This window comes from Merops nubicus, unplaced genomic scaffold (assembly GCF_000691845.1).
Source record: "Merops nubicus isolate BGI_N331 unplaced genomic scaffold, ASM69184v1 scaffold9378, whole genome shotgun sequence".
In the NCBI taxonomy this organism is placed as follows: Eukaryota; Metazoa; Chordata; class Aves; order Coraciiformes; family Meropidae; genus Merops; species Merops nubicus.
In genome coordinates this window covers 29,587-40,778 of record NW_008623686.1, presented here as the reverse complement: position 1 = coordinate 40,778, position 11,192 = coordinate 29,587, and the positions used below count along the sequence as shown (strand labels likewise).

The following is an 11,192-nucleotide window of genomic DNA, read 5'->3' as shown; positions in this document are numbered from 1 at the left end:
GCGGACGGAGAACCTCCTTGGGGGTGGGGGTGGCCGAGCCTGGAGCAGCTGCCCAGAGAGGCTGTGGAGTCTCCTGCTCTGGAGAGATCCCAAACCCTCCTGGCTGTAACCCTGGGCACCCTGCTGTGGGTGAGCTGCTGGAGCAGGGGGTGGGGTGAGATGATCTCCAGAGGTCCCTTCCAACCCCCACCATGCTGGGATTCTGGGATTTTTGTCATCAAGTCCCTCAATATAGTTTTTTCTGTAACAGAGAATGGTTTGGACTTTTGGCTCCCAAGAATGTGATTAAACAGCTCTGTGGAAAGTGTTTCTTGAGGCTGGGTCTCTGCTGCAATCTGCTTCCCCCAGTCTTTCCCCCCTGGTGCTGGCTAAGAACTCAAGAGTCTGATATGGGCAGAACCTAGACATTTTTTAAAATGTTGGATTGGAAGTAATGTGAAGACCTTTATTCTTCATAATAGTTGCTTATTGTATTTGCAGTCATTGGGGTTTTGTAGAACTGATCCATGTTCAACAAGAAGACAGCAGAAGTCCAAAAGTTCATGCTCTGATCATTCACAATCATATTTAATTCATAGGATTTATGGGTAACTGAAGTTGTTAGGAGGTTGCTTCTGTATGACCTGAAAACCAGGGACTTCTCTCAAATTCTGTAAGGTGGTGCCCTATGGAATAAAAACTGTCCATGGGAGTTCATAGATGTGCTGCAGCAGTGACTCTGGCAGTTTCCAAAGCCTGGGTGTTCATCTCCTAGGACTTAAATTTATTTGCAGGAATTGTGCAAAATGAGTGAGTGATTTGAGAAGCAGGATAATTTAACAAAAAAATGGCAGGCACTGTGGTTCTTCTCAATTGACAATGCACTGCCTGACGTTGTTGTTGTCAGGCTGTTGGGCTTTTAGTGACATTGGGTCTGGGATTATTTTTTTAATGGCAGAATTAGCAATGAGCATTGTGTGAGAAGGATACAAGCCTGCCAGGACCTTTATTTTTACCATGTGGTAACTTATCTGATCCAACTACAAATAAGACACGCTCATTTAAGCAACAGCCCTAATCATAGAGGCATCTCCCACCATGGTAAGACTCCTGCTTCTGGTCCAAAGACGAGGACAGAGCAGTTGTTAATGTAGTTCATCCTGCAGCACAGCCAGCAGTAAAGGCAGTCTGCTGGTATTTGAGAGCAGAGAGCCATTTAATATTCCAGCACTCCACTTAGCTTGTCTCCAGCTCACCGAAAGGTCCTGTGGGGAGCACTGAGATGAATCCCTGTTGGGAAGGACACGCGTGGCTCTCTGGGCCTGCAGTCTTCCCAGAAACACTCCAACATGAAGGAGAGCAGAGTCCTGCTACAAGCAGGACCCGTTGCCTGGCTTGGAAGGTGTCCTAGATGTGGCCCTGTGGTTCCATGGTCATGCAGTCAAACAGTTTGCCATGCAGTTGCAAATTGCATCAGCAAGGGGATTCTGCTTCAAAAGCACTAGGTGCATTTATAAAAAAAAATTAAAGTTTTTGTGATTGGAATCTGTTCCAGGTGATAATTTAGAAATACAAGCAACAGAACCCCAGAATAATATTATTAATGTTGCAGACCCCAGAAATGATGCATCAGAAAAATGCAGGCCACCCAGTTTCACTTATTGGGCTGAATCTGAAACCTAAAGATTGCAAGTAAAAATAGCTTTTTAACCTCTCTTACTGCTCCCAGTCTCACAATGCCTGCCATGATTATCTTTTCCTGATAAAAAATTCTTTACAGTTCCCTCCTCAGCATCCGAATCTCCAGCAACCTCCCAGACAACCTACATGGTCCTCACTCAAAAAATCAAATTCCACTTCCAAGCAGAGATTATGAGAACTGTAGCTTTGCTTATAATGATGCATTTTACTTTCAATGCTTTAGAAAATTCTCAGTTTAAAAGATAAAAGGAGGTCCTTTAAATTTTCTGTTAGGTGAGCAGTGGGTTTCTGGGCTCTGTGGCTGCAGAAAAAATGCGGGGTTAGGTTTTCATGAAAATCATAGAATGGGTTGGGTTGTAAGGGACCTTAAAGATCATCTGGTTCCAACCCCCTGCCATGGGCAGGGACACCTCTTTTACCCCTTGTAAAATGTCCTCCCCCAGGTTTCTTGTAGCCCCCTTCAGATGCTGGAAGCCCTCAAGGTCTCCTCGGAGCCTTCTCTTCTCCAGTCTGAACAACCCCAACTCTCTCAGCCTATCCTTACAGGAGAGATGTTCCAGCCCTCTGATGATCTTTGTGGTCCTCTGGACCTGCTCCACCAGGTCTGTGTCCTTGTGCTGGGGGCTCCAGAGCTGGATGCTGTACTGCAGGTGGGGGTCTCACGAGAGCCAGGTAGAGGGGCAGAATCACCTCCATTGACCTGATGGCCACAGAGCTCAGATCATAGCATATTTGTGTTCCTCACAGTTGGCTGAGAAGTGGCATTGTTTTTAAGGTTCTTCCAAGCTGCAGGTACTTATTTTCCTGTTACCTTGATGTCAAAATGTATTATGTAGGATATTACTGTTTAGCCACTTCCTCGGCTGCATTCCAGGTGCAGTATTTCTCAAACCTTCTAAAAAATGTAATTTTTCCTGCTTGCTAGTCAGACCAATGTTTAGTAGCACACCTGGGTGGTGGCAGCTTGTGTATGAAGATCCCAAAAGACCAAACCAAACAGCTCTGTCAGCTTCCCATCCTTTCCATCCTGAATTTTTTGGCCATAGAGGTATCCACGCTGCGTCAGGAGAAGGTTGGATGGGCAAAACCTGCACTGTGGAATGCATCCAGCAGGTAGTCCTCCTGACTTCAGCAACTCCTGTACATTTTCCTTAAGCTCTTCAGGGCTATTTTGTTTGACCTTTATTTAGTTAGAGTATTCCTTCTAGGAAAGCAATTATTGCCAGCCCCTTGGGTGCTTGCTGTGAACCGGGTTTCGCTGTACTGGAGCAGTTGTGGTCACAAGCTCTGTGGTTAAGCATCAGCTCTAGTTTCTAACCCTTTCTTCTTCATAACCTGAAATGGAATTATTTTGGTTTGAAAGTTTCCATAGCTTGTCTCAGTGTGATAGTGACTTAGGTGTTGGTTCTGGCTTTTTAGGTTTTTTTAAGCTCTGTTGAATTAGGGAGAACTCTATTTTTGTCCATAGGTTTTAGTCAAGTTGTTGTATTATTCCAGTTGCATTAGAAGCTTGAGGAGTGAAGTCTTTCAAGAGCAAATCCTATTTTTACGAATAGGAGGCAGCACTGGAAAACCTGCCTGTTTTGGTGAGCAAGTTAGAAATTACTTGTACTCTTGATTCCTTACTCTGATAGCTTCATGAGTAAGTAGTGAGAAGCTTTCCATGAGTTTCTTGAGCATTTCTGCTAAGTGCCCCCACAGAGATACTCGGTCTCACAAGACTGCAGTTTAATCTAGCTCAAGGACTTCACAAACACCACAAAACCAAAGACCTCTTTTTTTTTTTCTTTGGAAATTCATACTCTGGAAACATTTAGCAGCATCAGTTAACGCTAGTGTAGTGTTGATGCTGAGCTGTGAAGCATTTCAGTGTCAATAAATTTTCAGATATCCTGAATAGTTGTTGCTATTCCTTTTTTTTTTTTTTTAACCTGCTTAAATGTATCCCTCTATTTACTGCTACAGCATAGCCTTAAAAATTCACAGGATGTTCAGCTTGATCAAACAGCACGATGAAGACCCTTGTCTCTCAAGTGCTGAATTTCTTAACCTGATACATCAGTGCTACATTTGCTGTTTCTAGAAATGAAGCAGAACACTCCAAAAGCTGAGAATAAAACAAGGCTTTATTTTTTTTTTTTTGCCAGAGGAATTTCTCTTTAGGTTCTCAGGTATTGATTTGAATGTGTGAACAGCTATATTTAACCCTGGAATTTCCTGGAGTTCTGCATACTTCCATGGAAGAAAAGCTGGGTGTAGGATATACACACACACGTGTGTGTGCACATGTACACAAACCCACCCTGATTTGTCCTGTGGATAAGTTGTTTTAGGGTGTACTTTTATGGAGACAGAAACTGTGACCTTACTAGTGTATGAGATTCAGAGACTTATATAGGAACAAGGTAAAACCACAGGTAGGAATTGCTGAATAATTACCTTTAGACCAACCTGAGCAAGAACCTTCCCAAGAGGGCAAGCTCATTTAATGGTTCCTAAAACTCAATCTTGTGGATGTCAATGGTCATGCTTGATTATTTGCGGCAGTGTTTTATGAAAAAGCAATAAAAATGCATTGGGAGTGTACAGAGGAAAAAGGGAACAATAAATGGGTTTAGTTTTTCAATTGAGTCCCTTTGGTGGGAACAGGTAGAGGCTGCGTTTCGTGCTGCTGTGCCTGAGCCATTTGAAATGTGTGTGTGTGTGTGTCTACCCAAAACACTGCTGTGCTCTGCTAGCTTATGATCGACAAGAGACCAGCAATGAGAGGAAAAAATTCTGATGTTTGTTTCAGAGAGAAAGCAATTACAGTTACGGTTAAAGGATTAACCTGTTTTTCCAGCTACCTGTACTCTTCTCTGCAAGACCCTTTAGAGAGCCACACGAAGAAGTACCCAGAGCATGGCGAGAGGTAGAAGGCATCACGTCCTACACCCTAGATTATTCCTGATGTTAATTACACTCTTCCCCTTCTTTCCTTCCTTCCCTCTTCTGGGCTCTGAATAAATATCTCACAGTAGCAAACGCCCCAAAAATGAGAACCCAGTAGCCCCAGGTATCTACTGGCTGGTTGAGCCAGCGCCGTCTGCATGCGGTCGGTACAAACAGAGGTTACGTGGCTGTGATATTCTCAAGAATTTAGGGAGCAGGTAGCACTGCTGAGAGAATAGCTGGTTCTCACGTGGTTTGAGGTGTTAAAGGTAGGCTGAGTGTTTTGGTGGATAAAACGCCGGCCTTTCAACCTTGGTTCCTGTCCAGCTCAAGATCTGGAAATAAATGAGTTTACTGCTGACACTCCAATCCCGGCAGACAAAACTTCACACCAAAATGCCCCCACGTATCATTTGTCACATTTGGCATCTGCTACTAAGAAAAGAGCAAGAAGCGACCTGGCGGGGAGATGTAATCATCTTTCACCTTCCTGCTGGGGTTGGGGGGGACTGTGACAGGGACAATCCAGGAACGCTTTCAAGTCTGGGCCTCTGAGCCACCTCCAGCCATCGCCGTCTTCTGCAGACCTGTTCCTTGTAGGAAATCACCTGCCATTAGGTTTGTGCAGGGCTTTTGAAGTAGATTGGCTAGAAAGGGAGAAAGGGATTTTTTTTTTTTTTATTATTATTTTTTATTTTTTTTTTTTTAAAGAATGCTGTGGAAGAAAATTGTCCTTGTAGGAGTAAATCTGAACATGTACAAGATTGTAATTTGCTGGTCTCGTTGGAAGCTCAATAACTTTACTGTATTTATTACAGGTAATTGCACGTGGCAGCATTTCTGGAGCATCTAAAACTTAAGTTTATCTGAAAAAAAAAATATAACGAATCACTATTTGTCCAGAAGGTATATCTAAAAATAAATGTACTCTTGGAAAGCTTTAGTAAAAGAGAAACTAGAGTGCATAAAAATTCTTTAATCCTAGAGATTTTTTAGGCTGAAGGGATAAGCCAGAGATGCTTTGTAAAGCAGACCCATTATTTATTAAATACTGCCATTTCAGCATCAGTGGACAAGCTGTGGAATAGGAGCGTCTGCCCAGAGGAGATGGTAATTTCCAAGGCAGGGTGTGCTGGGGAGACCCAGAGGAGAGAGGAACTGGAGTTTGGTTTGCTGGGTTCTGCTAACTTCCCTCCTGTGGCCATAGAGCCATAGGACCATGGCATCTCCTTCTGCACAAGCCTCACACTGAGGAGAGAGTGTTGCAAAATAGCAGTAGCTGTGGGAAATGGGAAAATTTAACCCTTTGCAGGAGTTAGCAGATGAGAAGAGGGGGTAAAACCTGTTTGCACCAAGCGTGGGGATCCATGGGGAGTACCTGGGGATGTGTTGGTGGTGGGCTGCCATCGTTCTGCACCGTGGTTGGCCCCTGAAGTGGGAGGGAGGAGGAACACAGGTTTGATCTTAACATGTAGCTGGGGACTTGGCCATCACTGCCGTGAAGCTGTGAGGCAGAAAGCTGTCTTCTCCTCTTGCAGGGAGACTCTGGGCTTTTCCTTCCAAAGGAGGTGATAAGTCTCAGGCTTTCAGTTGCTTTGAGAAAATACTTCACTCAAGAAATTGTTGGGTTAAGACCTCTGAAGGTGTGTAAAGCATGGGATGCTTTTGGTGTCTATGGACAGTCAAGAACTACTCCCAAATTTCAATGACATAAGAGTGTTTCCAAAGAAAATAAGCAACTCAGAGCTGTATCTGTTGAATTTGCTTCTTGAGTTTGCCCAGGTAAACCTCCAAGCTGGACAGAAAAGAGAGGAAAGGTGCCTTATTCGTATTTATTTGTGGTTTTGCTGGACATTGTGTATTTCCTGAGCCTCTGTAGCATCTGCTACTGCTCTGCTTAATGAGAGCAAACAGATCAGGAGACATTTTGAATAGTTTTGAGAAGTAGATGAGGATAGTATTCAGACCTGTAATTCAAGCTGTTATTGCATAGATTGCAAAGGATTGGTTGACTCCTGGGTGCTCTGTTAGGTGGTTCAGTCTTCCTTTGTTCAGAACTGTGGAAAAAAAAATACAAATAGTAATGTTAGCACTCTCTTGAAAAGAGAGGGCTTTGGGAGGGATTGTCTCAGTATTCTCAGTCTCAGGTCTTCATTTAGGTACCGTGGCTTTCCCTAACTCTGTGGAAGTCAATAAGGTTTATACCAGAGCCTGGGAACTCTATAAATTAAATATTAGGAGCAGTGTTTGAAGTTTAAAGCCCTCCCTCCTCCTGCGAGCTCAGACTTTCTGCTGCTGTGCTTTTTTCTTTATGCCTGAGCACCTTGCTGACAAGTGCTAATAACAAAATGCCAAGAGAGGGTCCAGTTGGAGTTACCACACATTAAACATTCTGAACTTGTCCTTTTGCTCATAGATTGTGCATAATTAATAATTAAACGGTTTCAGTTGTAATGGGTTGACCTTCTTGAACTGTTCATTATTCACAAGGCAAAGGCATCACTCAAACTTTTTTTCCCATTGCCCTTCCCCGTTCTCACTGTGTGCACAATTTGGCTGGTGGTGAGGAATCAGGGGCTGAGCTCATCTCCTGCAGCAGATCCCAGTCCCAGAAAGGGTGTTTGGATGCTTAGGGAAATAGCCAATCTTGGGAATAAGCTGCCTGGGGATGTAAGAGGCCAGTGGTACATCTACCCTTAGAGCCATTTGTGGGTTTTCTGCCATTTTAGCACATCCCAAATATTTAGGTCTTCATGGTACTGGTTGAAAGACAACAGTATTTACAAAAAATGAAAGAACCATTTCCCAGTTTAAAATGTGTATCCCTATTCCTCACCCCTTTAAAATCTTGGGTTTCTATGAGTTTTTGCCTCTGCAGCATGATGTCAGCATGCAGGTGGATAAACTAAGGCAGCCCATCAGTGCAGCTGGACTGGTCCCTCTGCTGACATCAAATGTGGCTCTGTTGCATCACAAATGGCATAGACTTGGTAGAGACATGTGTGGCTTTGCTTTATTTCCTCATATTCCCTTCACTCTGAGTGGCAGCCAAGGTCCAGGGAACTTCAGGATACAATAAAGGATTTATTTACTTTGTGTGGTTTCAAAAATTCATGCTTTTATCCAACAATGATGTGATTGCTCAGGTTACAGAGGTGGCAATAGCAGCACTTTGTCTCATTAGAAACAGCTCTAAGTACAAAACACTCCCACCTTTTAAGTAGAAAGGGTTTTGCATAGAATAATATGAGAGGCCTTGAGCACAAGTGTGGTGAGGAGCAGCTGAGGGACCTGGGGGTGCTGAGCCTGGGGCAAAGGAGGCTCAGGGGAGACCTTCTGGCTCTGCCCAGCTCCTGACAGGAGCCTCTGGAGCCAGGGGGGGGTTGGTCTCCCAAGGGAGAAAGTGACAGGGCAAGAGGAAACAGCCTCGGGTTGTGCCAGAGGAGGTTGAGGTTGGACCTGAGGAACAATTTCTTCCTAGTGAGGGTTGCCCAGGGCTGTGCCAGGCTGCCCAGGGCAGTGGTGGAGTCCCCACCCCTGGAGGGGTTTCCAAGCCGTGGAGATGTGGTGTGAGGGACACGGGGCAGTGGGGACCTGGCAGTGCTGGGGGGACGGTTGGACTCCAGGATCTGAAAGGTCCCTTCTGACCAAAGCAGAAATAGAAGTATCATGGTCATTGTTTCCCAGGGCAGATACTGAATGGAGATTTTCTAAGGTAAAATGCAACATTTGAGGCACTCTTTTGGTGCCCACTTTTGGAAGCAGTTGAGTGTCTGTAATCTACTGGTTCAGCTACAACCAAAAGCTGCCTCCTCATCCCCGATCTCACCTACTCTGTAAAATAACAACTGGCTGCTATGTACAGAGGTGAGATTAAATTTTTTATCTGCACTGTTGCTTTTTCCCTTTAAACACACTTGCTTGCAAATATATCCTTGAGATTGGCTCACTCCCCCAAAAGGCTTCCGATTTGCAAGGCAAGTAGACAGTAAATTTGTGGGTCACCCAGTCTAAAGTCCTTGAGAAGACTCTGTTGAAGCATCTAGTTTTCATTTGGAGATCCAGTTGGTGTTCACCTCTACCCACCCACCCAATCTCTTCATGACCAAACCAACCAAGGTATGGCCATGACTGAGAGGTCTACAGCAGAAGAGAGTGGCCCTGGATGGGGATGAAATTGTAGAGAAAGATGTGCCCCCAAAAATAGCATTTACATTTACTTCCAAGTGAAATTTTCTTTCCTGCTTATGCAGGAGCACCTTGTGTCCTGGCTGTACTGCAGTGCAGGAGCTGCATGGTCAAGGTGTCAGTGCTGAGGTTGAAGCACCTTCTTCCCTTGCCTGCATGAGTCCTGATGCCAGCTTAGCTTGGGCTCAGCCAAAGTGAAACACTGGTGGCTTCAGAGCAGTTCATCAGTTTCTCCTCCCCTCTCAGAATGCAGTTTCACATTGTTATGGCTCCATCATCTTTGTGATTGCAGAAATTATCACCTACCAAATTAGTGTGAAGTGCTGATTGCAGGTCCCTGTCCCCAGCATGGACCTCTCTGAGCTGGCAGCCCCGTTCCAGGGACCATTGGAACAGGCTCCTCACTGGCATTTCACTACAATAAGCAGCAGGGGTAGATTGCTGGGCAGAGCCAGTTCCCCAGCAACTGGGCTCCAGTTGCTTCATCTCGTTGTTTTCAACATGATCTGTGATATGTGCCCAGGGTGTTTGTGGACTCATAGAATCCCAGGTTGGAAGGGACGTCAAGGATCATCTGGCCCAACCTCTTGTGGCAAAAGCCCAGTCTGGACAAGGTGGTTCAGCTGAATCTTGAGTGTCCAGTGTTGGGCACTCCACCACTGCCCTGGGGAGATTATTCCAGTGGTCGATTTGTTCTCCTTGTGAAGAATTCCCCTCTTGTTTCCAACCAGAATCTCCCCAGGAGTAACTTGTCCCCATCACCTCTCTCCTTTTCCATGTGATTCCTCTTAAAAAGGGAGTCTCCATCCTCTTTGAAGCCACCTTTTAAATACTAGAACATGGGGACAAGTTCATTTTCTACCTGTTCTGCTTTGAGTCAGCCCCACCTGGGAAAGAGGCTTTTGCCACTTGAGCTGCAAGCCCAGGAAGGATCTGCTGGGCAGGAGAAGGGTGGGGAGAGACAGGACCTGCTGGGCTCCACGCAGGACAGACAAGGCTGACGTTTCCCTCTGCATTTTCTGTATTAATAGGAATCATTTTCATGTGCAGTTGTTGGAAGTGGAGCGAGTTTAATTGCACTGCTTATTTCCTGGTGTTCCTTCCACTCTCCAGTGGAAACCTTCCTATATTGCTGTCATTTATAAGTTTAGAAACAATAACCTCTCCCTCACCCGCCCTGAGTTCAAAGAGAATTTGGGCATGTTCTATCCAACGCTCCTTGTATTTAATAGAAGTCTTTGAAAATTGCCAAGCAATTTTGGCTTCTCCTTTTACTCTTCAGTTACTTTTGATTTAATTGTATTTTCCAGCAGTTTCCAATTGTTTGAATCGGAAACAAAGCCTTAATAAGAGTTCTAGTTAATTTTCTGTCTTGTAATTACCGATCTCATTTTTCTGATAATTGGCCACAGCAATTATATGTATATTTACTAATCACACAGGAGGCTCGGCGGTTGTGTCTATCTGCCACCATTGATAATGGCACACACATTGCAGAGGTGCTTTTATCATCTTCTTTTTTCCACTACATCAAAGCTATTTCCTCGTGTTCTCAATAATGAATACATGCATGCATTTGACACAGTTGTGTGCTAGAGAAATTGTTTGGCTCCCACCAAATGCTGCACGCTCTGAGTTTCTTGCCTGCAGCGCTGGAAGGTTGTATGTAATGATATATTGCTCATCCAAATGGCCAAAGCACTCCAAAGCACAGTGAGATTAAAATAAGTCATTCCTTTGTTAATTTAAATAGGTGCATGTATCATACTTTGCAGGGTACTTTGTGTAGGGATGTCAGGGAGGAAAAAAGCCGCCGAAAGGTATTTTTAATAGCAAATGAGAATAGATGAGAATGGAGTCATTTGCAGCTGCCTGTTTTATGTGGCTCTCTTGTTCCAACTGTAGGTCTAATGAGATGACACTGTTAAAGTACTCTGCAGTGTAATTTCATTACATCCTGAGCTGTTACACTATAAACACAGTGGAGCTCTCTGTCATTCTTGGAAAAACTCCTAAATTCGTAAAGCCCTTTTTTTTTTTTGCAAATGGTGATGTTGTTTGTTCCCTGTTTGGAATTTTTTTTTTCTTCTTGTGCTTTTTTTTTTGTTTTGTTTTGGTTTTCTTCTTTCATAAATACCGGGTGCTTGTTTTCTACCACTAGAAGGGTAAATCCTGCCTTTTTTTTTCCCCTTAAAAAATTCTCTCGCTTATTAAATCTAGAACAGACAGCACGAGGACAGGCTCTAAAATGAATAAGTGTAAATAAACATGAGTGTAAATAAATAGCAAATGCAGTGAAAGAAACAAAGGTCAACACAAGAATAATTTCACAGCTCTTTGTTAATTACAAGACCATTTGTGTGTTACTTAAATAATCATTAATTTCTCATTTA

At 44.0% G+C, this 11,192-nt stretch overlaps 1 protein-coding gene across 1 annotated transcript in view; it reads left to right on the top strand.

The window, feature by feature from the left end:
* MAP2K5 (mitogen-activated protein kinase kinase 5) overlaps nucleotides 1-11,192 on the top strand; it is a gene marked incomplete at both ends in the record, with an annotated part of 131,284 nt that overhangs the window by 94,947 nt on the left and 25,145 nt on the right. The window lies entirely within an intron of this gene.